Source organism: Camelus dromedarius, chromosome 9 (assembly GCF_036321535.1).
Source record: "Camelus dromedarius isolate mCamDro1 chromosome 9, mCamDro1.pat, whole genome shotgun sequence".
Taxonomy (NCBI): domain Eukaryota; kingdom Metazoa; phylum Chordata; class Mammalia; order Artiodactyla; family Camelidae; genus Camelus; species Camelus dromedarius.
In genome coordinates this window covers 27,556,540-27,584,536 of record NC_087444.1, presented here as the reverse complement: position 1 = coordinate 27,584,536, position 27,997 = coordinate 27,556,540, and the positions used below count along the sequence as shown (strand labels likewise).

The 27,997-nt window shown below is 43.8% G+C and overlaps 1 long non-coding RNA gene across 1 annotated transcript in view; it reads right to left on the bottom strand.

The window, feature by feature from the left end:
* The window catches only part of LOC116154815 (uncharacterized), a 584,547-nt gene that overhangs the window by 165,301 nt on the left and 391,249 nt on the right, over window positions 1-27,997 (bottom strand). Inside the window, exon 7 of the long non-coding RNA XR_010382264.1 lies at window positions 26,211-26,267. This is a non-coding gene — a long non-coding RNA (uncharacterized LOC116154815). The remainder of the gene's footprint in view (window positions 1-26,210; window positions 26,268-27,997) is intronic.

Here is a 27,997-nt window from a genome sequence, read left to right as displayed (position 1 = left end):
TGTACAGCCTTGCCAGTTCAACTCTACAGGATGAAAAACCAGTAGCGTCATTAAGTTACTAACTTTCTAGGTGAGTGGGTTGGTGTGTGCCTTGGTAAGTTTAGGTTCTTAATGCTGACTCCTGGCTTTGCAGTGTACCAGCTGTACAGGATTGAAATTCCCTCTTCATTTCTGATTTTCTCAATGACACAAGGATAACGAAATACCAAGTACTGAGCCCAGGACTGGGTCAAGGATCGTTAAAACCCTCACAAGGTGAAATTGAATGAGAACGGGCATCGGAAGCTGACAAACTTGGACTCAGCTTGTAACCTTGCTTTCAGTTCTTGGGGTCCTCGCTTGAGTGACTTTACCTGTTCTGTATCAGGGGCCTCATTGTGGAAACTAAAATAACGCTTACCTTTCAGGAAGGCTAGCCATAAGAATAACACGTTTGCTAACATGTTAACATCGACTGATCAAATGTTAGTTCTCTCTCTTCACTTGCCTGTAAATCAGGGAAGTGTGAATGAATGAATGAGTGAATGAACTAAGAAATGGAATGGCACACTAAATTTCAGTGAGAAAATAATTTAGCTAAATCTACCTTCTGTTTTTCTTACCTCCCTCATCATTTCCACATTGTTGTTTCAGATAGGCTAAAATAAAATAACCCCATCTTCTATATCAAAGGCCAACACACTACGGCCTGCAGTCCCACATCAGCCCATCACCCATTTTTGTACCACTCATCGCTAAAAATGGCTTCATCATTTTTAAATGGTTAGAAAAAAAAATCAAAAGAGGAAGAATATTTTGTGACAGGCGAAGATGACAAGACATTCGGATCTCAGCGCTCACAAGCGAAGTATCACTGGAACACAGCCCCGCTCATTCATTCACCTGCTGTCTGCAGCTGCTCTCGATGCCAGGGCGGGGCTGGATACTTGTGACAGAGACTTTGTGGCCCAAAGAATGGAAAAATACTTACTTTCCAGTCCTTTAAGAAATAGTTTGCCAACCCCTGATCCAGAGTGCTAATTTGACTGTCACTTGTATAATTTTTGCCAGTCATCCCCCTAACTAACTGAAAATTGCATGTCTGAGATTCAGATTTTTAACAATAGAGTTGTCTTTGTATTACTGTGATGATGTCCCTCTGGATCAATCAAGGGCGATTAGATAAATTTAAACTTATCTATTTCCTCTGTTAAGCCTACTTCCTTGTACCTTCCCTCTTCTGTTCAAATTTTGTTCCTCCTTTCCAGGGCCAGACCCCTTAAATGTTGTTATTTCTCAATTGTCCATGTCCATGTGTAGTTGGGATGGTTGAGAGACAAGACTCAACAGTGTTTCCCACAGGCTGAATGAGAATCCCTGACCATCTGCTGATGGACGCACGCCCAGAATGTACGAGTTTCCTCTCTGGTGTGTAGAGAAAGGGCGGGACTGAGTCTGAAATTTACTCATCTTCCTACAAGGGAAACAGGATCCTTCTCATCACTCCTAGGGCTCATAAGTCACCTGGGATCTTTAGCTTCTCCATTTCCTGCACCCAGCTCTGGAAATCTCCTTAGCCCAGCCCTCTGGACCATGGGTCCTTAAGTGAAGGTACATTGACGGTCAACAGAGGGCTTCCTGAAACATCTGGAATTCTGCAAATGATGTGCCATTTTCTGGAAGAGACTACATGATCTATATCAGCTCCTTAAAGGAATCTATGTCTGCCTCCTACCCCTACCAATAAATAAATAAAGTTTAAGAATCACTGTACTCAGTGCGGAAAGGAAGAGGGATCAAGAATTGAGAGAACCTCATTCTGTCGGAGATGGTGAGTAGCTTGGGGGTCAAGAACCAGGAATGCCCTCTGTATTCCAGAATCATGAGAGCCAAATAACTGACATCATTGAACCAACAGACACAAGTTGTTCTCATAATATTACTGAAAGTCGGCACTATACCAGAAATGGTTCCATGTCCTTCTGCATGCTTGGTCTCATTTACTCCACCTCAGGTCACCGTGCAAATGATGACACTCAAATGTTACAGACGAAGAAACTGAAGCTCCAAAAAACGGGGTGATGTCCCATCCCTGTCAGGCAATCCTGAACCAAATCAGATCAGAAGTCTCCAACTATAGAACTGGAGGCCTTGTTTATCCAATGGAACTTCAGGCACTGGTTTTTAAACCAGGAGAAATTGAACCCAGAGGAATTGAGTTTCCTGCCTCTGACCAGGCGGCAGCAGGGAGAGCCAATCAGACCCTGAGGCTCCGGTCCTGGACCAGCAATTTAATCCCCAAACGCTACTTCTTCCCCATAATGAGAGTCACCTTCCCCTTAATTAAAATTCCCTTACACATGTAGACATTCCGCTTTTACTAATAATTACTTGGAGAGGATTTTTAGCAATCAGCACTACATAAATATCCGTACCTCCTCGAAGACCGTAAGAATTGCAGTGCCCCACCTCCCTCTAATTTATTATTTATATACTGCGGCAGATAGACAGAGCTCTTTGTGGCAATTAAGACGGGCCTTCCAGTCTCCTTTTGCAGAATGAGGCTGGAGACGAGCATTACCGCTTCGATCACAATTACTATTAATTGGAGAGCTCTCCCTTCTCTATAAAATATGTACTACTCGAAAGTGCGATAAACTGCCCAAGGAATATGAACTCCATGTCAAGAGACATATAGTGAGGGCTTTGGATTTAACAAGTCATTTACCCTGTAATTACTGGGGGTGGGGGTGGGGAAGGGGGGATCCTCTTAACAGGGCAGAGGATGATATGCTCCCATCAGCCGGGGCTCAGGCTCCAGGCTGAAGTGGCTGTCCCGTGATAAAATGAACCAGGGGGCAACAGCAGACGGCTCGACACATCGCCCTGGTGTTTTGTTTTTAATACAGCTGGAGGACTAGCAGGGATTCCTTGGTTGATGAAACCCCTAGGCCTAGCTCAGAAGAACCAAACTCCCCTTCGATGTATCATTTTAAATCATGTGCCTTCTATGTGCCAGATGCTGTTCTTGACTCCAGACCCCTGGGTACCAAGATGAGTGTGACTTTGCCCTTGCCCTATAGGAGGAGACCCTCTCATGGGGGTAATGCCAGGTCTATCGACCTCTGGGTTACAGAGTGAAAAGAGCCACTCTAGAGAGGATCGTAGGCCATGAAGGCAAAAAAAAAAAAAAAGAGAGAGAGAGAGGAACTGCCATCTGCCTGCAGAAGTTAAAACTTAAACTCCTGCAAGGAAAGTAGGAGTCTTTATGGGGAAAGGATCAATGAGGAGATGGTGTTTTCAAAGGCCGGGGTATCAAAGCACATTTCGAATTGTGAGAGGGTCCATTTGGGTGGATGGGGAGGTTCGTTTGTGGGCAGAGAGTGTGACTCAGGAGGTTGGTTCGTTAAAAACTTCCACCAAGAAGACTTACCTTCTCTCTCATCCTTACTGACTCTAATCACCTCTGTTCTGTGATTCCATACGGTTAACAGGTTGGCCTCTGCATCAGAAGTTTCAGAACAAAATGTGAGGGAACTGTCCTCTCTATGACCAATATCACTGGCTCCTTTGTAGCACGATGTTGCTGCCTAGAAATTCATGACTTGGTTTACCATCAGAGGCAGCAAAGCCAACTGAGATGTTCATGACCAGAAGTATGCTTGACAAGGGACTGTTGTCTCTGCAGCAGGACAAACTGAGATTCAAGTTTTAACTTCACTGCTTCCTAATTGTGTGAACTCGGGCAAGATTTTTCAACTCTGAGAGTCTGTTTCTGTTGAAAGATAGAGGGAATGCTCATTATTTCACCGTCCTTTTGTATAGATGTGATAAGCCTTGGGAAATTCTAGAAGACTTTCTGCCAACTGTACCACTAAGATGGTAAAAATTGTTATTAGGGGTCTTCAATCAAATTTTCTCCAAAGGAGGGTTTCTCAATTTGGCTGCCCACCAGAATCACTTCAGGGTCATCGAAAAAACAAAACAAAACAAAACAAAACAAAACAAAAAAACACATGTGCCCAGGGCCCCACTCCAGGAATTGCAATTTATTAGTTCCTGTTACAAGAAACAGGACTCAAGCAAGGGTGAAAACCAGAGCTTTAAGAAGAGCATTTTAAACACAGATGCTGCTTATTTAAACTGAAATACCACTCTCTTCGTCCTCAAGAAATCCCCACCTACTCCTACTTTTTAATTGACAGGTTTCATTTAAACACATTGCTATAATATCTTCCTCCTTTTTTTTTTCATATAATAAGCAATGGCATTATCCTAAAATGTAATCCGAGGTATGTTCCCAGGTCCCTAAGTATATGGCAAAGCCAGCCTTCACTGTCTGGAGGACAAAACGTGGAAACTCTACCCCACAGGCAATGTCCATGCCATCCATTTTAAGAGAGAGATGGGTAACCGCAAAGGAGGTTCATTGGTTTGTACATCATCGGTGTGCAGACACACAAAGATTCTGAATCACCAGGGAGAGAAGCTCATCGTGATCATCAAAGATACCAGCCTTCTTGTTAAAGTAAGAGAAGTGCAGTAATCAAACTGCCACAGTGCCAGGCGCTGAGCTTCAGGGTTGATCGATGGATGGATGCTATCAATTGCCATCACATAGCTCATTCAGTTTCAACCTCTCAACAGGTCTACGAGACAGCTGCTACTACCCTACTTTACACGTGAGCAAACTGAGGTTCTGAGTATACAGGGAATTTGCCCAGGGTCCTGTAGCTGGTATACACGAAAATCCAGGATTTCTTATTCTTGAGCCCAAGCTCATAATTACTGCACTTTGTTTACTTATATATTCTCTAAACTGCAAGGATATAGGTGGGAGGAGGGGGTGGGTCTCAGACATTAGACTTCTTTTAAAATTCTGCCACCAGGGTCAATGATGCTGTGTTCTCAGTTCCCTGAACATCCTCTTTAAACCGTGTGGGGACAACCCCATGGTGAGGGAGACAGGATTTTCGGAAATGACAAGTTAGGGCTGATATCCCAGTGTAACACAAATAAAGTTTATTTCTTAGGCAAACAAAGTCTGATGGGGAGAGATGGCTCGCCTTCATCTTGTACCTGTGGGTGTAGAATATGTTGCCCCCAAGGTCACTGTGGCAGAAAAAGAGAAACTGTGATGGAGACTTTGAAGGCCTGGCAGTAGGCCATTGTCATCAAGTTAACTCCAGAGAAGCCCAGGAAGCACCCCCATCAAGGTCCCAGGAAGAGGAAGAGGTAGAGTACACACGTAGCATTTAGTCTCTATTACAGGAGCTGGACTTGCACACTTAAATTATTGAGCCCTAGGCATCCTCTTATCTCATGAATCCCAAATGTTTATGTCTTATGTCCTGTGGTCTTTCTATCAAAAGCCAAATCAAAGAAACAATCCCCTTTAAAATAGCACCCAAAGTAATAAAATACCTAGGAATAAATCTAACCAAGGAGGTGAAAGACTTATACATGGAAAACTATAAACTACTAATGAAGGAAATTCAAGAAGACTTTAAAAAGTGGAAAGATATCCCAAGCTCCTGGATTGGAAGAATCAATATTGTTAAAATGGTCATACTGCCCAAGGCAATCTACAGATTTAATGCAATCCCTATCAAATTACCCAGGACATATTTCACAGAATTAGAACAAATCATAATAAAATTTATATGGAACCACAAAAGACCTAGAATTGCCAAAGCATTACTGAAGAAAAAGAAAGAGGCTGGAGGAATAACTCTCCCAGACTTCAGACAATACTATAGAGCTACAGTCATCAAAACAGCATGCTGTTGGTACAAAAACAGACATATGGACCAATGGAACAGAATAGAGAGCCCAGAAATGAACCCACAAACTTTTGGTCAACTAATCTTCGACAAAGGAGGCAAGAATATACAATGGAATAAAGACAGTCTCTTCAGCAAATGGTGGTGGGAAAACTGGACAGCAGCATGTAAATCAATGAAGCTAGAACACTCCCTTATACCATACACGAAAATCAACTCAAAATGGATCAAAGACTTAAACATAAGACAAGGTACAATAAACCTCCTAGAAGGAAACAGAGGCAAAACATTATCTCACATACATATCAAAAATGTTCTCCTAGGACAGTCGACTCAAGCAATAGAAATAAAAGCAAGAATAAACAAATGGGACCCAATGAAACTTACAAGCTTCTGCACAGCAAAGGAAACCAGAAGTAAAACAAAACGACAACCTACGGAATGGGAGAAAATTTTTGCAAACGATGAAACAGACAAAGGCTTGATCTCCAGAATATATAAGCAGCTCATATGACATAATATGAAAAAAACAAACAACCCAATCCAAAAATGGGCAGAAGACCTAAATAAGCAATTCTCCGAGGAAGAAATACAAATGATCAATAGGCACATGAAAAAATGCTCGATATCACGAATTATCAGAGAAATGCAAATCAAAACTATGAGGTAGCACCTCACACCAGTCAGAATGGCCATCATTCAAAAGTCCACAAATGACAAATGCTGGAGAGGCTGTGGAGAAAAGGGAACCCTCCCACACTGCTGGTGGGAATGCAGTTGGTGCAGCCACTGTGGAAAATAGTATGGAGATTCCTCAAAAGACTAGGAATAGACTTACTGTATGACCCAGTAGTCCCGCTCCTGGGCATATATCCAGAAGGAACCCTACTTCAAAAAGATACCTGCACCCCAATGTTCATAGCAGCACTATTTACAATAGCCAAGACATGGAAACAACCTAAATGTCCATCAACAGATGACTGGATAAAGAAGATTTGGTATATTTATACAATGGAATAGTATACAGCCATAAACAACAACAACATAACGCCACTTGCAGTAACATGGATGTCCCCAGAGAATGTCATTCTAAGTGAAGTAAGCTAGAAAGAGAAAGAAAAATACCATATGAAATCGCTCATAAGTGGAATCTAAATAAATCAATCAATAAATAAACACAAAACAGAAACAGACTTATAGACATAGAATACAAACTTTTGGTTGCCAAGGGAGCGGGGAGTGGGAAGGGACAGACTGGGATTTCAGAATTTGTAGATACTGACAGGCATACGCAGAATAGATAAACAAGATTATACTGTATAGCACAGGGAAATATATACAAGATCTTGTAGTAGCTCACAGCGAAAAAAATGTGACAATGAATATATATATGTTCATGTATAACTGAAAAATTGTGCTCTACACTGGGATTTGACACAAAAATTGTAAAATGACTATAATGCAATAAAAAAATGTAAAAAAAAAAAAAAAAAGAAAAAGAAAAGCCAAATCAAACAAAACCAACTAACAAAAATGGTGTCCTGTGCTCACACAAGGACAGAAACAAGACTCCCGCTGTATTAGTTTCCCAGGGCGGCTATAAACAAGTACCACAAACTGGGTGGCTTGAAACAAATGTCTTCCACTGTCACACAGTCAGTTGAGATATCAGCCTTCCCCCCAGTGGCACTATCAGTACTCTTAGGTGAGTAGGAAAAAGACTGGAAGGAAATCTGGGTTACTTCTATGTGACACAAATATAAATATTTTAAAAACCCCTTTTGTATACATCCTGGACATTTTGCCTCCAGATTTACATAGTGAAAAAGCACTGTTTCAGAATTTGAAAAATCAGTAAATATTATTTGCCTTTACTCTACTATTTTCATCTCTGACATGCAGACTCAAGTCTCACTTCTGACACTCTCGTAACTGACCCCGCATCGGGGCTGTTCACTCGTTTCTCTCGGTGGTTGGCCAAAGTTTACAAGTTGAAACTTTTACTGGATACTTTTGCCTGTCACATTTAAGCTCCTGGCTCTCCTAAAGTTACTTACTGAGTGGCCTCAGGCAAGTTGCCAGACCCTGTGTTCAGTGTCTTTCTGCACAAAACAAAAAGGCTTTTCACACTCCAGACCCACAGCAAACATCAGAAAACTCCTTTTGGACTGCCTGGTGCTATAAGAGAGGTTGTGGGCTGTTGATTCAGATAGGGATTTTTGAAAAAGTAGGAAGATTTGATATGGACTCAAACAAGATGAGTGGTCCCAAGGGGCAGAAACAGAAGTCTAACAGATACCTATTTACTAGGCTCAATGCAGGCGTGGCCAAGCATCTCTAGCTGGAAAATCTGCGTAAAATAAAAGGTGAAATCAAATAAAACAAAACAAAATAACCCCTAGGAGTAAGTAGCTTACTTTCTGACAATAAAGAAAAAAAAATGCCATCCAAGTTTCTGAATCAGGGACTGGGAGCAGTGACGGAAACTTAGCAGGAGGCTGCTTCTCTCTTTAAACTAAGTGTTCGTCTTTATAAGACAAACAGCAACTTCTCTACCTTGTCAGCCGCCTTCAATGCATTCTCACCTTTAATAGGACCAAACAAGCTACTCAGCAGCCCCGCCTCCGACCTGGAGGATTCCTGTCTCAGCGGACACGCCCATGGCCTGGTAACACAGAATGCCCCTTGGCGCTATCCTCGGACTGCATTTCAGTTACCCTGACAGTAAAATTTGCATATATCACCAGGCGGCTCCATCCACACCCACACATGCCTCTGGGCCCTGGAGTCTACAATGGGCTCCTGCAGCCTGGGTGTTGCCCTGCTGGAAGTAGGCCTTACAAACAGCCTGCTCCTGGGAGGTGGTGGTGCCAAGTGCCTGAGATTAAAAATGACAGGGTGCATTTAAATGTAAATTTCCCATTGAAAAGCAAGTCTTCACCGTGGAAGTTTACCTCCCAATAATCTGCAGCTCTCTCTGCAGCATTGCTTGGGGGAAGGCCAGGATGCCTTAATGTACTCTTGTTTCAAAGTGGAGGAGGAGGAGGCAGAGACCCAGGGGTGGGGGTGCCTGACACCTGGGGGTACTTCTCACCATATTAACAATGGCCCTATTCTGACCCTGATGTTTTTTCTAAGCTGAGACACACACACACACACACAAACACACACACACACACGCACACAGTTCACACACATACAGACATTCTAATGTGAACAGACAGACACCCCCCAGCACAAACCTACCCACATGCACCCAAGAACACGTAACACACCCAACTCTGCAAGTTCATATGCACATGTGCGTGTGAACGTGACGGTGCACGCACTTACACACTTGTAGTGGCTGGAAGTCGCGGAGAAGTATGTGGGGACACCTGGAATAGGGCTGCCTGGGCACCAGTGCTTGCTTCCCTAAGAAGCATGTCTCTGAGAGTCAAACCCACAAAAGCAGAGTAGAATGGTGGTTGCTGGGAGCTCGGGGGAGGGGCGTTATGTAAGCATCACGCAAGATAAATGATTTCTGGAGATACGCTACACAGCAATACTGCACTGTACACTTAACATTTTCTAAGAGGATAAGCATCTTATGTTGATTGTTTGTACAGTAACAATAATAATAATAATAACAACAATGACACTGATAAAGGGAGTGGGAGGAAACTTTGGGAAGTGACGGCGGTAATGCGCTCGCAGGCATACACTCTTCCCCAAACTCATTGCCTTGTATATGTTAAATATGTACAGGTTTTTTTACAGGTCAATCATACCTCAATAAAGTTGGGTTGTTTTTTTTTTAAGGAAAGAAAAATGAGAATAATTATACCTACCCCCTTTATCTTCTCTGTTGTAAGCAAGGAAAGAAATGAAGAGTGCTTCAGCACACCAGAAACACCCATTCAGGTCATCATCATCACCAGCACCACCATCCTCTATCTCCATGTGAGGACACCAGGGAGTGAGCAAATCTCCAAGGTATTTGTTCCCATACCCCTTCCAGCCTGGAAAGCTCTCCAATAGGAAGAGCTGGTCCCCTCTGACAGACTGACAAACTGCCCAGACAGGTGGAATGGCTGCAGAGTCAGAGCCAAGACTCTGTCTGCACATCCAGCTTAAATACACAACAGCAACATGACCACAAGTGCAAGGAAGAAAGGACTCGGCCTGGATTTGCAAGTGAGCTTACTGATTCTAAAGCTGTTTTTTTTTTTACTACCACCCAGAACCTAGGAAAAAGACTCATTACTCAGACGTTATAGAGCTGCCTTAGTGCTGAACATGAAAGATAAAGACATGAAAAGGTGTGGCTCTGTCCTCAGGCAGGGCACACTCTAGCGAGGGAGGCGGGTCTGCAAATAGACCAGGAGAGTGGGGCAGGGCAAGTGCTTGCAGGAATTAAACACAGGGAGTTATGAGAACCCAGGGAAGAGGGCGTGTTAACCAGAGGGCCGGGGCCAGGATGGGGACGGGCCTTACAGCAGCAGGGAGATTTTGACTGGGTTTGAGGAACTGGACGGTCAGGGATGAGGGAGGCGGCAAAGGTGTCCCTGGCACTCTTGGGTGTGGCCGCAGCTCGGCACGTACAGACGGGGGCACTGGGCAGGAAACTGGGAGGCAGGCCAGGCAAAGCCGGTCCTTTCGCTGCACCTGCCCGCTTCATCAGGTGCTATGTGCAAGTCACCAAAATAGAAAGTAGCCTTCAAAGTGATCCTGGATGTCTTTACCAGCCTATGGCCAGGCTATCTTCAAAGCTCACCTTTCCTGAGAAGCTTTCCCCCCACTCCCTGCGATGCTATGAATTTCTGCAAATTTATGTCCACGTGCTTTGGCTCGGCTGGGCAACATGTGAATTACAGTCCCCATGCACTACCTATACCCGTTTGAGCTCAAGGAGTATGCACTGAATGGAAAGAATCCGGTCATTTTTATTGCTGCATAGGGAAAGGTATCTAATGTGCTCATTGCCTTTTTTATTATAAACACTCAAAAGTCCAGCTCAACAGTTACCGAGCAACTTCGCGGTGTCAGGAGTAACTCAGCCCTTGACTTCTGAGTGGTAGCCGTGGGCTCATCAGGAGGGTCAGAGCCAGCTCCCAGGGCACCTGGGTGGGAGCATAGGAGCTGCCTCCCTCCCCCCACGGAGCTGGGGGACAGGCCTTCCCGACAATTGTGGCCTTCACAATTGTGAATTCAAATAACCCAGTTACATAACATGGCATTTGTGACGGTCCATTGTTCCGGCCAGCCCTCTCTGCTTTTGTGCCCTCCTCTGTGCGCCGGACCCTGAATGCACACCCATGCAGGGACCACGAGGCACCCCGCGTGCTTCTGTTTCCCCTCAGCTGGAACAGATCTCTGCATCCGCCAGTTATTTACAAGTACTCCAGCTTCCTCCTCCACCGCGTGCCATGATGTTTTCTAACTCGCTAAAATCAGAGAATAGAGAAGCATGTAGGGGAAGAAAGGTAGAAACGGGTCCTTGCATGAGGGCCTTGCAAATAATAGATGGTTGGCGGGGGGAATGGTATTAAGACTCTAGTCATTGTCTGGGTGCAGATGAGACCCTCCCTCCTTCCCTATAGGGTTTATTTTGGGATGTCAGCTTGTACTTCCCCCTAGTGAAAAGATCCAGTTGCCATTGTGTGCTGGGCTAGGGTTTTACCATAAATATTTCTTTTTTTTTTTTTTCACTAACAAAGTGTTTTAAGATCCATGTTTCTTTGAAAAAGCACAGTCAAATTAAAAATATAACAACAGGCCATACATATTGGCCCAGATTATTTGTCCTTTAGAGAAAATTTAAAAATGGATTAATAACACACACAATGAAAACAGAAGCATGTTTGTAGATTTCTACCTTTGGCTCCTTGGCAAGGCTTGAAATGAACAGATGCTGGGGTCGGGGCTGGAGTTAAGTCTGGCTTTGTCAAACCAGGGCTACTGGCTCAACAGGTTAGACTGAATGGACAGCCCTGTTTTCATTGGACCCTGCGTGAGCAGCCCCCTCCCTGCATTAGTAGTTTGGACAACTGAGTTGGTGGTGGTTCCAAAACCTGCACAGGCATCCCAACTGAGGTCTTGTTTGCAAGTAGAGCCTCCAGCTGGGTTGTCTATCAACCTGTTCCTTTAGGATCTGACTCTGCATTCCAGGATCCATTGTGGGAATCACCCATCAGGTTCACAGATCCGGGAATGCATGTGGATCTGACCTAGTACAAAACGTGGCCTCAGTTGCAAAACCTGAGAGCTGTGTTAACAATGGTGGTGATGTCTTATCTTCTTCTTGCTGGATTTATTCATTCATTAACCCGCCCAGGTAACAATCTCGTGTACAGATAACGCTTATCAAGTGATCACTGTGTGCTCGGCAGGGAATCAAACGCTTTATGAGCATCATATTATTGAATCCTCCCAACAACCCTATTATTATCCAAATTTTAGGGATGAAACAGTGAGGCCTGGAGAGATTGACTGAAAAACTCAAGGCCGGACAGCTACTAAGGGAAGAAGTTGAACTTGGAATCAGGGAAGTCTGATGCCAAGGGCCCACAGCCAAAAGGAAGAAGACCTAGGTCCTATCCAGCTTTTCCTTCAGGAAACATAGTTTGATCACTTTTATGTTTACTTGTCTGAGAGAAAAGTAAAACAATGTTCTTTGATTTCACAGTCAAAAAAGCTGCAGAGTGAAAACCCAACCGTGTGATATGCTGTGATGTCTTCACGGATGGAGGCCGTATTAACATTCTATTGCTGGAATGAACTTCCCCAAACTTAGCAGCTTAAAATGACACCTACTTAGTACCTGATGGTTTCCACTGGATGGAGGCCCAGGCGGGCTTAGCAGAGTTCCCTATTTAGGGTCTCACAAGGCCCAAGTCAAGGTGTCGGCCAGGTGGGGCTCTGTTCTGAGGTTTTAGGGAAGAATCTGCTTCCAAATTCATTCAGGTTGTGGGCAGAATCCAGTTCCTCTCTGTTGTGGGACTGAGGTTTATCCTCCTTCTGGCTGTCAGTGGGACCACTCTCAGCTTCCGGAGGCCCCTCTGGGGTCCTCGTCACGCGGCCTCTTCCATCTTCAAAGCCAGCAATGGCATGTCAAGACCTCCTGGTGCTTTAAATCTTTAAATCTTTCTGACTTCCCTTCTGCCACCAGCCAGAGAAAACTCTCTGCTTTTGAAGGGCTCACCTGATGGGGTCAGACTCAACTAGATAATCTCCATATGTTAAGGTGACCTGGGACTCTAAGTTACATCAGGAAAACCTCTTCACAGCATTAGCATTAGATTAGCATTCGATTAAATAATCAGGGGATGGGAATCTTGGGGAACAGCTTTAGAATTTTGCTCACTGCAGAGGTAAGAATCGGGCACTGGAGGATGGGCATCTGAGCTGTGGGTTGAGAGAAGTTGGGGAGGGGCTGTGCATTAGACAGCCCTCTCCAATGTTTGCCTATACTGCCATCATATGACAATATCAACAGGTGCATCTCTCTTCCAACTACCAAGCCTCAATTTCCCCATTTGTGAAAATGGGGGTAAGATTACTCACAACCTCCTAGGGATTTGAGAGAATTAAATGGAGGTAACGCTTGTAAAAGGTTTTACAAGTACCTGCATGTAATAAATGTTCAATAAACATTGGCTATGATCTGTCCTGATATTATCTGTGATTAATTATGTAATTAGAGGTAACATTGTTCATACTAATAAAAAGGTAAGACTAAATAAATGGGTGGTTTTAAGAGGAGGTGATACTTAAATTGCCTTTCTGAGGGCAATTTAGAAAGTACCTTGGGCATTTGCTTTCAGTCTCAACAGCCCAGCTGCACGTTTGCTCCATCTTTTACTCGGACAACACATTCCTCAAGGGGGCAGTGTGTCCCACCCAGGAAGTCCCCCGAGCAGCCAATTTATAGGAATAATTGTAATTAACAATAGCAACAGCCGATGCACTTAGGACTTGCTCTGTGCCAAGTTCTCTGCTACGCACTGCACATACATTAACTTGTTCTTCACTACAACTTTGTGAAATAGTTACTAATACGATCCCCTTTTACAGATGAGGAAACTGAGGCTGGATGAGATCTCACAGCAGGGGAGAGCAGGCGTGCCCACGCACCCAAGCTGCCTGGCCCGGCTTCAAATAGTTCGCTCCCCATTTTTTCTCTCCTGCTCTGGTTTATTACCCACTTTTCCTGAACGTGCTCAGAGTGCTCATTTTTGGCACACAGCCCGCCCACTGCCTGGATGGCCAGCCCCCATATTTTTCCATATTCTTTTCCATCTGCCTTGCTCTTAGGTGGCATTCATCTTCTCAAATTTTAATGTGCATACAAATGGCCTGGAGACCAGCTTAAAAAGAACATTCTAAGTTAGGACTCTGTGGGAGGCGTGGGGCTGAGACTCCATATTTCTAACAAGTTCCCAGGGATGCTGATCCACGGACCACATTCAGAGCATCAAGACTCAGGGGGACCATGAGTTCCATGAGGTCAGAGACTGTGCCTGTCATTTCTGCAGCCTCGGAGCCTGGTAGTCTGCTGGTGAGCCTTGCAGGCACTCCCCAAATAAGCAGACAGCCAATGGATGAATGAATGAATAGTTATACCTTCCCTCCAGTGGCACCTTCACTGCGGTCAGTTTTAAATGACTGACTCAGTCTTTGAAGTCAGAGAGGCCTTGACTGAAATCACCTTTCCACTTAAAACTTGTGAGGCCTTAGATCAGTTAACAGCCCTTCTACACAATGGGCAAAATATCACAGCACTTTGCGCATAATTGGCTTTAAACAAATGATAGAAAATGAGATCCTTCAATTTCCATGCGTGCCTGAGTTCAACAGTATCACCACTGAGACACAGCAGCCACGGGAGTGTCACCAACTGTTGGCAAGTTGGTCCAACAAATGGAGAGGTTCTTGTTACCTCATCAGTCCATTTTGGGTTGATCCATTCACCATTCACAAAGTGAGACCTGGTGCCAGCGATGGCAGAAAGAATGAGCCAGGGAAGGATCCAGGCAAGAATTGGAGTTGAAGGCTCTGGGTATCATCTGGGAGATGGGGGTTCAGCTAAGGTCACAGTGACCTCAGAGGGCATCAAGGTAAAAAACCGAGGCCAAGAATACCAATTTCAATGATGGGCTCCACTGACTGAATGAGTCTCCCCTTCTACCTGCCACTTTTCTCCGCTTTTCTTCTCAACTTCAAAACCTACCTGGAATTCATTCTGAGAAGCTGAGCTTTGCTCGAGCACAGACAAGCTAGGAAAGACCCGAGTAACACACACTGTTGGATCTCTAAGCCCAGTGTAAAATCTTCAATATATCCCCCTTTTTCATGTATCCCTTTAAACTCTACTGAAATATTTATTAGGTATCTTAATTTCTCTTATTTCCAGAACTCCATTGAAAGCTTTTTTCTTTGGAGATTTTTTTTTTATTATTCCCTGGATTTCCCAAAGAACAGGAGAAAACAGAAAAAAGAAAGAAAGAAATTTCCTTTCGCAGACAAGTCTAAAGTTTCCACCAACACAGATGGTCTGACTTAAGGAAAGTTTTTATAGCCGTCTCCTTTAAAAAAAAAATGTATTTAAGTTTTCTCTATATGGAGCAAAAATAAAAGAGGAAAATAGCTCAAAATGTAGATTGAGATATCAAGTGAAAGGCCAGTTAAGCATAGAAAAATATTGAAATGATCATGGTTCACCTGGGTTTAGGGGAGAGAGCCCCAGCGCTGGGGAGTGTCAGTGAGAACCAGCTGGGAGTCCCTCAAGGTGACTCACAAGAGTGAGCACCCAATTAAAAACCATCACCAACCATCTTCCCCACACCAGCCCCCTCCCCTCCGAACATGACGTTCTGGTGGCTTTGGTTTGGGCTTGACTGAAGTGCCCCCACCTCTGACTGCCTTTGCCTCCATCTCTGGCAACCAGCAGACCTCTCCTCATCCCCACTGCATTTATTTGGGCCTTTTCATGATTTTGAACCAGTGGTTATTCAGTCATAATTGAGGCAGGAATCAGATCCTTGCCTTATAATCAGAGCTGGCCACTCATCCTGGGGCTCAGCACATTGATTCAGTGCCACAGGGGAAATATATCATTCTGGGGTTGGGTTTAGAGATTTGCCTTCCCTGATTTCTTTCTCCTTCCATCTCAGGCCATTACCTCAAACTATGCAGGGCTCTGACATAAAGCAGACCTCTATTTGAACCCAGCATCTACCAGTATCAGACTGGAGAAACTTGGGCAAGTTTCCTGTGTTCTGGGTGTCATCATTTGTGTCAAAAAAAAAAGACAAAGAAGGGGAGGTTTGCAATAACCACGTCATAGAGCTGTTGTAAGAAATAAATGAAACTATGTCCTTGTATCTACGTAGAAAAGGGCAAAACTTCTTCTCTGAATACAAGCATGCCATCACTTGTTTGTTTGGTTTTTGTTTTTGTTTCAGTTATTTTGGGCAAGAATAAGATACAGACCAAATTCGGTGAGCTCCATTTATTCATGGAACAAACCATTTTGGCCACATAGACACATTCAAATGGAAACGCTTGGATATCAGAAAATAAGCTCGCTTTTTGCATTTCAGAAATGGTGGCCATGCAGCTCATATGACTCAATAAGAAAAAAATAAACAACCCAATCCAAAAATGGGCAGAAGACCTAAACAAGCAATTCTCCAAGGAAGACATACAAATGATCAAAAAGCACATGAAAAAATGCTCAATATCACTAATTATCAGAGAAATGCAAATCAAAACTACAATGAGGTATCACCTCACACCAGTCAGAATGGCCGTCATTCAAAAATCCACAAATGACAAATGCTGGAGAGGCTGTGGAGAAAGGGGAACCCTCCTACACTGCTGGTGGGAATGCAGTTTGGTGCAGCCACTATGGAAAACAGTGTGGAGATTCCTCAAAAGACTAGGAATAGACTTACCATATGACCCAGGAATCCCACTCCTGGGCTTGTATCCAGAAGGAAATCTACTTCAGGATGACACCTGCACCCCAATGTTCATAGCAGCACTATTTACAATAGCCAAAACATGGAAACAGCCTAAATGTCCATCAACAGGTGACTGGATAAAGAAGATGTGGTATATTTATACAATGGAATACTACTCAGCCATAAAAATCGACAACATAATGCCATTTGCAGCAACATGGATGCTCCTGGAGAATGTCATTCTAAGTGAAGTAAGCCAGAAAGAGAAAGAAAAATACCATATGAGATCGCTCATATGTGGAATCTAAAAAACAAAAACAAAAACAAAGAAACAAACAAAAACAAAGCGTAAATAAAGGACAGAAATAGACTCACAGACAGAGAATACAGACTTGTGGTTACCAGGGGGGTGGAGGGTGGGAAGGGATAGACTGGGATTTCAAAATTGTAGAATAGACTACACTGTATAGCACAGGGAAATATACACAAAATGTTATGATAACTCACAGAGAAAAAAATGTGACAATGAGTGTGTATATGTCCATGAATAACTGAAAAATTGTGCTGAACACTGGAATTTGACACAACATTGTAAAATGATTATAAATCAATAAAAAATGTTAAAAAAAAAAAAAGAAGAATGAAGAGTTAAGCAGTTAAAGAATGATTCACTCTCAAAAAAAAAAAAAAAAAAAAAAGTCCACAAATAATAAATACTGGAGAGGGTGTGGAGAAAAGGGAACCCTCCTACACTGTTGGTGGGAATGTAGTTTGGTGCAGCCATTACGGAAAACAGTTTGGAGATTCCTTAAAAAACTGAAAATAGACTTACCCTATGATCCAGCAATCCCACTCCTGGGCATATATGCAGAGGGAACTCTTAATTTGAAAAGACACATACACCCCAATGTTCACAGCAGCACTATTTACAATAGCCAAGACATGGAAACAACCTAAATGTCCATCAACAGATGACTGGATAAATAATTTTTGGTATATATATATATAAGTTTTGGTACGTGTATGTATATGTATGTATATGTACACACACATACACACAGTGGAATACTACTCAGCCATAAAAAATAACAAGATAATGTCATTTGCAGCAATATGGATGGACCTAGAGATTGTCATTCTAAGTTAAGCCACAAAAAGAAAGAAAAATACTGTATGATATTGTTTATATGTGGAATCTAAAAAAAGGGCACAAATGAACTTACTTACAAAACAAAGACAGACTCACAGACATAGAAAACAAATTTATGGGTACCAGGAGGGAAAGGGGAAGAGGAGGGATTGGGAGTTTGGGGTTTGCAGATACTAACTACTATATATAAAATAGATAAATAACAAGGCCCTACTGTATAGAACAGGGAACTATCTTTAATGCCTTGTAATAGCCTATTATGAAAAAGAATATGAAAAGAAACATATATATGTGATGCATAAGAATCTGAAAAGGAATATATATATATATATTAAAAAACTAACTTTATAACAACTATGCTGTACACCAGAAATTAACACAACATTGTAAATTGACTGTACTTTTGTTAAAAAAAAAAAAAGAAATGGTGGCCATGGTCAGGGCTGAATCATTGTGGATATGGGCAAGTAAAACCCTGCTCTAAGCCCCTGGGCACATGGCTGCCCCTTCACCCCCGTGTTCCAACATGTGTGGCTTTGTCCATTGCTTTAGATCACCTTGCTTGCTTCCTGCCTCAGGATCTTTGCACATGGCATTTCTTTTTGCTTAGGATCCTCTTCCTTCAGTCAACAGTGTCACTCAAAAGTGTCAGACACGTTGGCGACCAAGACTGTGACCTCATGGGGCTTATGTTTTATGGGTGTGTGAGGGTGGGGGTCATTGTGAGCAGACTGAAGCAAATAATTGAACAAAAGGATCATTTTGCCACAAATAAGGACTATGAACATAATTAAACATGGCCATGGTGGAAAAAGGGACTGGATACCAAGGTCAATGGAACGCTCTTTGTGGAGAGTATTTTGAGGAGGACATATTTGGAAATGAGGAGATATTCTGAACTGAGATCTAAATGGTGCAGGTCATGTGAATATTTTGGGGAGGATCATTTCAGATGGAATAAACAGCAAGAGCAAAAGCCACACATGATAACTTGCTCCCAAGATGGCTTCCAACGATGCTTCCCTTCCTGTACAGTGATACCTTCCTGCCACCGAGAAGTGTAATCTACTTCTCCCTTGTTCTTGAATTTGGGCTGGCTTTGGCAACTCTCTTGGCCATTAGAACGGGGCAGAAGTGACATTCTGGAATTGCTGAGGCTGGGTCACAGAAAGCCTTGCAGGTTCTCCTTGGACCCCTTGGATCACTCTTACAGGATGCTCCCCCTCAGGTCTCATCGGCCATGCTGTGAGAAGCCCCAAGCTTAACGGAGAGGCCACATGCGGATGCTCCATTCAGTGAGCCTCGACGAGATCCTAACCCAGAGCCAGCCTCAACTGACACTTGTGTGAGGGAGCCATTGTGGATGTCTCATCCAGTCCAGTCCCAGTCCACAGTGGACTGAGACCAGCCAATCACAGAACTGAGAGAGGCTAAAGGCCACTAAGTTTTGGGGTGATTTGTTATGCAGTAGGGGATCACACCCTAGGACTCTTCTCTGTTTATCTCTACCCCATTCACCCTTGTTAATTCCTTCTTATTTTTCAAATCAAATATCACATCCACAGAGGGACCTTCCTGACAACCCTCACCCCAGACGCTCAGCCACACTCCCAATATGTTCTCATAGAAACTTGCAGTTTTCCATCATCGCACTTACAATAAGCTAGAATTTGCATTTCTTTTATGATTATTTATAATTGTCTCCCTCACTAGAATTTAGATTCATGAGGATAATATTCTGTGGGTTTCATTCACCATAATATTCTCAGCACTTAGTACAGAGCCTGGCACACAGTAGGTACTCAAAAAACAGTGGTTGAATAAAGTAATACAGGAATAATACAATGGCTGGGTTTGCTTCAGTGTAGAGATCTGGTTGTTAAAGTTAGCAGACTTGGATAACAGACATCGTCCCCACACCCTAATTCAAATCTAATGTCCATATATGACCAGAGCTTTAGTCAAAGAAAGCTTACAAGTTAACATATCCAGGGTCCAGGACATGGGGGACCCAGAGGAACTGGTTCAAGGGTGGTTCTGTGATGTCCCAGAGTATGAGGAGCCCTTAACTGGACATAGACCCTAGTGGAATAGAAGCGGATCCTTGGGTCCTTCTGGTTCTTAAGCTACTCCCAGAACAGTTGGCAACTCGAGACCCCTTGAAATATTCCCAGCATCTCACAACAAAGCTATCGACAGCACACATACATAAATGCCTCTGTAGGAAATATGGCCTGTGAAATTCCTCCTGGCTTATTCTCCCCCCGTTTAGAAGCCTCTCTGCTTCTCTCCTTGCTGCCTTTAATAATAAAAATACTTTTCACTTCTTGCTACCAGGCATCATGAGCTTACCGTTCCCCAGCGTGAGGCCAAGTGCTTTACACTCTATATCTCATCTAGTCCCCTCAGAAGGAGGCACAGAGTGTCTCTCAATTACAGATGGCTAATTAAGGCACAGAGAAATTAAGAAATTTACCTAAAGCCACAGGGTTAACCAGAAACAGAGCCAGGGCTTATAAACAAAACAAACAACAAAGAGTCAAGCAAACAGAATAAAAAAGACCTGAACTAGTTCACACAGCCCTGAGCTGGGCACACCATCAGGGAGAACTCATGGTGATGGACCCGTGGCGTTTTAACGCTACGAATCCTCCGGCACTGGGGTCAGGCTCCCCCTCCCCTCCAGTGCCCACCCCAGTCGGGAAATACGTCTGGACGGGCATCTCGTGCACAGAGAAGGAGCTCAGCCAGCAGCCAAGTGCAGGCTGGCCGAGCAGGTCCCCGCAAGGAGCTCCCAGGACCCAGGAGACAGGAGAGGAGCTGAGATCACGGGCAAGCGGACAGCTGGGGAAGGAGCTTGGAGGTCAGGAGAATCCCCCCCCCCACCCCGCCACCGCCCCAAACACCGCTAAAGTGAAACATCAGGTGCAACAGAGCTTTATTCTGGGTGGGCCGGTTTTGAAACTCAAACACTGATAAACACGTCTGGGAATTTGAAAGACTGACTCAGAAATCCCCAGCCCTTGGCGGTACCATTACGTGAAGGCCAGGGATCCCACAAGCGAGCTTGCTCTAATCTTCTCTGCGCTTCCCCGACGCGGCCCCCTGCGCCTCCCCGCCCTGTGTGACAGCTGCCTGATCAAGTGTGAATCACAAAACCGCATCCAGTGCAGCAGGGCCGTCCTCCTGCTGGCTTCTGGGAACATAAACAATAAGAACGTAAATAGGACTTACTAAAGGCTCAAGCCAAGTGCTTAAAGGAAATCTATATTTTTTGTGTAAACAGTCTTCTGTTTACCGACGTGGTACAGTTGTTCTGTTCAGCTCTGGAAGATCTGAAACCAGCTTGTCATGGAAGCAAAACGTATGACCCATGGCCAGGAGATTGCAAAGCGAAGAGAATGCAAAAACCTTGCTTTTAAATGTCCCTTCCCTCTTCTGCAGTGTGGGAAGGCATTGGTTGGATGGTGATAACGTTGTTAGGTGATTAGACATAACATTATCCTTCCTTAGCGCTGAGAAAACTCTTTGGAGGGCAAAAAGGGTTGGGGTGTGTGTGTATGTGTATAAATAAGAGAGAGAGACAGAGAGAGAAAGAGAGACAGAAAGAGAGAGAGAGATTGAAGGTGTCAGAATTTAAACTCAAACATTGCCCAAACCATGGAAAAATCTCCCACCATCCTCTGTCTCCTTTTGTCTCAAGGCTGAACACTGATCCTAGGTGGTAATCTACATGGTAAGAAGATGTCAGACAACTTGAACATTCCTCATTGTTGCCAACCACAAATATTTGGGGTTTGTGTTATCTAGGTTATAAAGAGAACCTGCCAGGGAAAAATTCAGACACACAAATCTTTGTGTAAACGACCTTAAGCATCTTAAGCTGACAAAAGCCAGAGCAAAGTCTGAAATTCTGTCCTCAGTGCACCCATAATTGAGGCTCTGGCTCTTCGTATATTGTAACAGGATTCCAGCAGGGCGTGGGTTTTCCACGTATGCCATTCTATGTTTGGGCCAGAAAAGGCTTGCTTCGTTCTGTGGCCTCCCTGGTCTGACGCAGGCACATTTTCAAAGCTCCTAAATATCTGGGAACAGGAAGGGTGATGGAATAAGATGGTTTTTAAGGCTTCTGGGCGATGATGGAGGAGGAGTGAGGACAGTCTTAACCTTACCCACTCCATTACCACTGTCGTTCTGGTCTGTCCAGGGTTCACCCTCCTCCTTCTGCTAAGACCTTAGGCCAGTCACACTTACACTCTCAGAAATTTAAACCTTGAGTATGGTTACCCAGTCAAAAAGCAACGGCAGCTAAACTATTTCCAACATCTTTGGGCTAAAGAGACTGGTTGTGAATCCGCGGCCACTGCCCTTTCCAAGTCTTAGTGGTCCAGCTCTTCCCTATAATCTGTGAGCTACCCAATGTCTTTCAACACATCTCATGTTTTATTCTTTAAATTATTGGAGTTGGCTTCTGTTGATGACAATCAAAGAACCCCCCGATAAATCCTCCTCTCCTTCCAGACATCGTGCTAGTAGCTGAGAGGCAATGGTGAACAAAACTTCTTGGATTTTTTGGCACAAAAAGTTCAGCATTCATTTGATAACGTTTTGTTTGGAGTCTCTGCTATGCGTGTGTGACTGGCATCCACCAGTGAACAGGCTGATACAACCTCTCTCCTGATAGGAAAGATAACCACACAAATAATTGCCATGTAACATGGAAGCGTCATGAGAGGAAAAGCTCAGAGTGTAACCAGAACGCATCTAAAGAAGACCAACAACTCACCTTGAGACCTGGAAAGACCCTGCCCTCGATGGGCGTGGATGGTCTGAGGGACACAGTTAGTAAATAGCTGTCTCACTGACGCCAGTGAAATTAATGATAAGCTAGCAATGCCTACAGGAAGATGAGGAACGGGGTAACCGAAGCTGATCGCCCCTGCCTACCGTCTGGGAAAGCCAAGCGGCGGTAGAAGAGCTGAACTCTGTTCTGAGATTACCCAGCTGAGCCAGGCTGTCTGACCCATGAGCTGGGGTACACAAGAGTCTTCACCTCTGTAACACAAGTGTGTTTAGTTAGGTTTTTTTTTTTTTTTAGGTTTTTATTTTTTTGGCAATTATTTATTGGATTAAAATATATACAACAAAACTGACCATTTAAATGATTTCTAAGTATACAATTCAGTGGCATCACGTGCATTCCCAATGTTGTGCAACTGACAGCACTATCCATCCCCAGAACTTGTCAGCATCCCAAACAGAAGCTCTGAATCCACAAAACAATAACTCCCCATCCACCCCCAACCCCCAGCCCTTTCTGTCCCTATGAATTTACCTCATATAAGTGCATCAGACCATAATTGCCCTTTGGTGTCTGGCTTATTTCATTTAGGAGAGTGCTTTCAAGGTCCATCTATGTGGCGGCATGTATCAGAATGTCATTACTTTTTAAGGCTGAATAATATTCCATTGTACAGATAAAGCAAATTTTGCTTATTTGTTTCTCTCTTGATGGACATTTGTGTTGCTTCCACCTTTTTGTGAGTGTGAATGATGCTACTGGTGTAAAAGCAACTCTCTGAGTTTTCTCTTTCAATTCTTTTGAGTCTACACCGAGGAGTGGAATTGCTGAGTTATATGGTAACTCTGCTTAACTTTTGGAGAAATCTTTCCCACGAGCCTTCAACAGACCAGAGGAATGAGCCCACCTGACACTGAACCCACACCCAGGTCTCTGTGGGCTGCTGGACTCTAACTATAGAAGACACATTAAGCAATTAACAACAACAAAAGAATTAATAACTTTTATAAGACATCTAGAAAGTGCCAATCAGCTACTGATTTTTTTCACATATCTCTATTTTAAATTCTTACAATAACCATGCGAAGCAAGTGTTTTTAATTTTATATCCTTTCCTCATTATTTTTAGCAGGTAAAGCAGAGTTTGAGAGTTTAGGAAACTCTCCAAGGTCACCAGCCAATAATACCTGTTTGGCTTCGACCCCTTGCTCATTCTACTACGTCACAGCTCCTCTCATTTAATCAGAATGCACACGAACTAAATCATCCCAAGCAGGGAAATCACCCAGCTAGCTCCATCAGAACTCCAGACTGGCCTCGTAGGTGAGCTTCCACACTTCAAGGCAAAGCATGGGTCAGTTCCCAGAAGGTTCTGCTTCCTGGTCCTGGGTTATCCCTGTCTGGTAGTGAGAAATCAAGGAAGGAAGGGAGGGTGGAAGGGAGGGAGGGTGGGAGGGGAGGGGAGGAAGGAAGGAGGGAGGGAGAGGAAGGAAGAGAGAAAGAAAGAAGAAAGGCAGAACATAGGGAGGCCATCTGGTCAACAGCGAGCCTGTAACCTCCAGGCAGTCGTGCACTCTGGGCTGGCTGGCCTTTTGCATGAGGCTGTTCCTCCTGAGGTTACATCCTTTCTCACTGTGGCCTCAAGGAACCCAAGAAACACACTCATTGCCTCTTTGGTTATTTTATAAACAGTGCTTGGAAACCACGAGTCATTATCACTCTTCTGGCTGGCCAGTCAGACTTTCCATGCCCTTGTGTGTGATACCCTTAATCTTCCCAAATCCAGCAGCATCATTCCCCTAAACCAAGAGGATTGTTTACTTTGGCCACCATAAGGGTAGAGTTAAGTAACTGCCTGTCCTCTCTCAGTGCCCCACAGGCTTCAGGGCTACAACCCAAACATTCACCCCATCATCCATTCCTTTATTCACATATTCATACACTTAGCCCTAGATCCTCCCAAGTTGTATCCAGGCATGGATGTAGGTATGGGTCCATACATCCATATATTCACCCATCTGTTCATCTATTAATCCTTCATTCACTCATTCATTTACTGATGCAGGCATCCACCTATGTACTCCCTTTTAATCATTCATCTACTTGTCAGTTCCTCAGTTTATCTACTCACTGACCCCGATCCAGGAAATGATACCAATCCAGTAAATGATCCATGTATCCAAGCACAGGTGTGTCCATCCCTTCAGCACTCACTCAGAAACCCACCATTTCTTCACTCAGTCATCCAATCACTTATTTATTCAACCACCTAACCACCTATTCACTAAATATATGGTCATCTGTTATGAGCCAGGCACTGCTGATGCTGGAAGAACATCAATACGGTTGGTAGAACAATACAGTTCCCATTCCCCCATCCACCCACCAATCCTCCATTGATTGGCATTTATTCATTTATCCAACCTGTAGAATTCCACCCCTTGGGCCATGAATTGGTTACTGGATGGATCCCAGGGAGGTTTGAAAAGAGAAATAGAGATGAACCCTGATTCAATTCCACCCACAGAGTGCAACCAAAATGATAGTTGGGAAGGAGTTGGCTACGAGACAGAAACTAGGCAAGAGACAAGAGTCCAGAACCAGAGATCCGTTCTGGTACTAAAGTTAGTCATGCAGATAATGATAAATAGTTCTGAGCCTTCTTGTGGGTCAGAAGGAAGCTTTAAAAAGTGCTCAGACAATTAAGACACTTTCGTTTACTCATCCGTCAGTTCATCCATCTGTCCACCTATCCACAAATCCATGTATTTACCCATCCATCCATCTATATTCTTATTGTTCAACAATTACATCAGGAGTCCTTAACCAGGATTTCATGAATAGATACAATCATATAAATGCAATTCATCCTTGCATTCCTAGGGTCTTCCATGGCTACCGACACATAGCAAGTGCAAATTAAATATCTGCTAAATAAATGAATGCGTGCTCTCAGTTATGACTAGATAAACCCAAATGAGAAAGGCGGCACCTTGATCAGATAATTTGGCTGGCCCTGGAGCTGCTATGAATAAGTTTGCTTTTCCTACGATTGCTTAATGGTAGTGTGCAGGATTCAGCCCATCTACATGTGAGAAATGAATATGCCCAGACGAGGCCATGACTAGTTTAGGCAGGTTTACAAGCCTTGGCTTTCGCTGTTTGACACAATGAATCCATCTCCCTCATATTCGAACACACCACCAGGAAGGGCTCAGGCCAGATCCATGTACTGGCTGCTAATCAGCCCAATAACAGAATTCAGTGGATCCAATTACTTTTGTTTAACATCACATCATGAGGTTTCCACAGAAACCCTTAACCAAACTAACTCCGTTTGAGGTAACTCCACTTGTATAGACAGAACTCTGACTTATTCAGATGAGGAAGATCACTCTGTGAGTTTGACTATATTGTCAAGCCACCTGGACAACACAGATTGAAGCCTTGTCTTTGATTTGTACAAAATAAAATAAGTAAGTACCACCAGTAGCTTAGAGGACATGGGGATACAGCTAGAGAGATGCAGATTTTCATCAGGCATCACTTACCAGATCTGTGGTCCTGGGCAAGGTACAAGGAATGTCTCGAATCCTCCGTTTCCCCACCTGTAAAATGCGCAAAACATCCTTTACTTCACACAGCTGGATTCTAGTCCATAACCTACAGGCAGAGTCTAGCTCAATTCCAGATACAAAGTTAGCCCCCAGTAAGCAGTAGCTCCTAATTTCCTGATTCTCTGAATAGCTGCTCTATCTGCCTAGTTCACTTTCTTTGGTTTTTGGTTTTTTTGTGTGTGTTTGTTTTAATGACTGTTTGGAACTCTGAGCTCTGCAAAGGGCCTCAACATCCGTCGCCTCGTTTATACATCACCATCATTGTCATTATCGTCAAAATTATAACTATTCCCATTCTACACACGAGAACACTGAGGCCCGAGTTGAATAAGGCACTTACCCACTTCCTATCAGAGTCAGACCTGAACCCATCGTCTTCAGGCTCTGAGCCCAGTTCTCTTTGTATTAACAGGACGAATAGGATGGAAGAGGCAAAGGGTCACCAAAGCCCCTGAGACCCTCCAGAGTGGACTTGCTTAGGTAACAAGCATGTGGCTCCTGGACAAGCCCTAAACAGATGTTATGCCGTCGTGGCTCTGGCCTTCTCCCATGTGTAAGCAGCCCCATTCAGCCCTCCTGTCACCTCCTGATTGGCTGCCAGCATATAAGGTGATACTATAGCCTGAAAAGTTGTCCTTTTTGGCTGGATTCCCACAAGGAGTCGGTGTTCTATTTCACTATTTTCCTGGGTGTGCTTTTATTTTCTTATTTATTTATTTGAACCACTAAATTATCTAATTAGTGACATAGCTCGTTGACACATGGGCCACTATGAATATTTACTGCACACTTGTTCACGCATTTATCTAAATAGGTGGCATGCCAGAGCCATGTAATAAGGAATAATGATTCCTTAGAAGAGTTACAGGAAATTATAGAAGGAGGGGAAAAGTTTTGCACAGTGGGTTGCAGCTTCCAACCACATCTATCAATTCTTTCTGAGATAGAGCAATGGCATAGTAATGACAAAAAATTTATAGTAATGAATAAATCAATACTCTGCTCGGCGGCAGTTTCAGATGCTCCTTTTATAGGTCTTCCCGGGTCTATTCTCTGTCCCTTAGTGCGGGAGCTGAGAGAGTGCCATGAATGCCAACAGCTACAAGGAGAAAGGGAAGGGCCCAGACTCCTGAGATTACCGTGATCCATCACCATCCCCTCACACGGAGACCCATTTATATCTCTGAGCTCCCCTAAAAATTGGAGCAGCTCACAGTGATGACTACACAGCCTCCAAGTGCTTGTTCTGAGAATGGAGCTGTCGCTTTGTGTGGAGCAAAACGGAAATGTAAGAATAATAAACAAGCTAACAAATAATTAATTAAATGGGGATGAGCGGGATGGAGCCGGAGGAAGGGAGTGCCGGGACAAAGGGAGGAGAGAGAAGTGTAGAAAGAGAGTTTGGGCCAAAAGGGGGCTTAATTCATTTGGCAAATATTTACTGAGTGCCTACTATGGACCAAGCATAGTTCTAGGCAGGGTAGCAAAGTTTTTCTGTAAATGGACCGATAGGAAATATTTTAGGCTTTGTGGGACAAATGGGATCCATGGCCACTTAGCAACTCTGTAGCACAAAGGCAGCCGGACACAACACATAAATGAATGAGCATGGCCATGTTCTAATAAAACTTTATATACAACCCAGGTGATGGGCCAGGGCACAGCTGGCCCACCCGGGGTATAGCATCACGTTTCCCAAGATGGGCTGTGCGCCAGTGGAC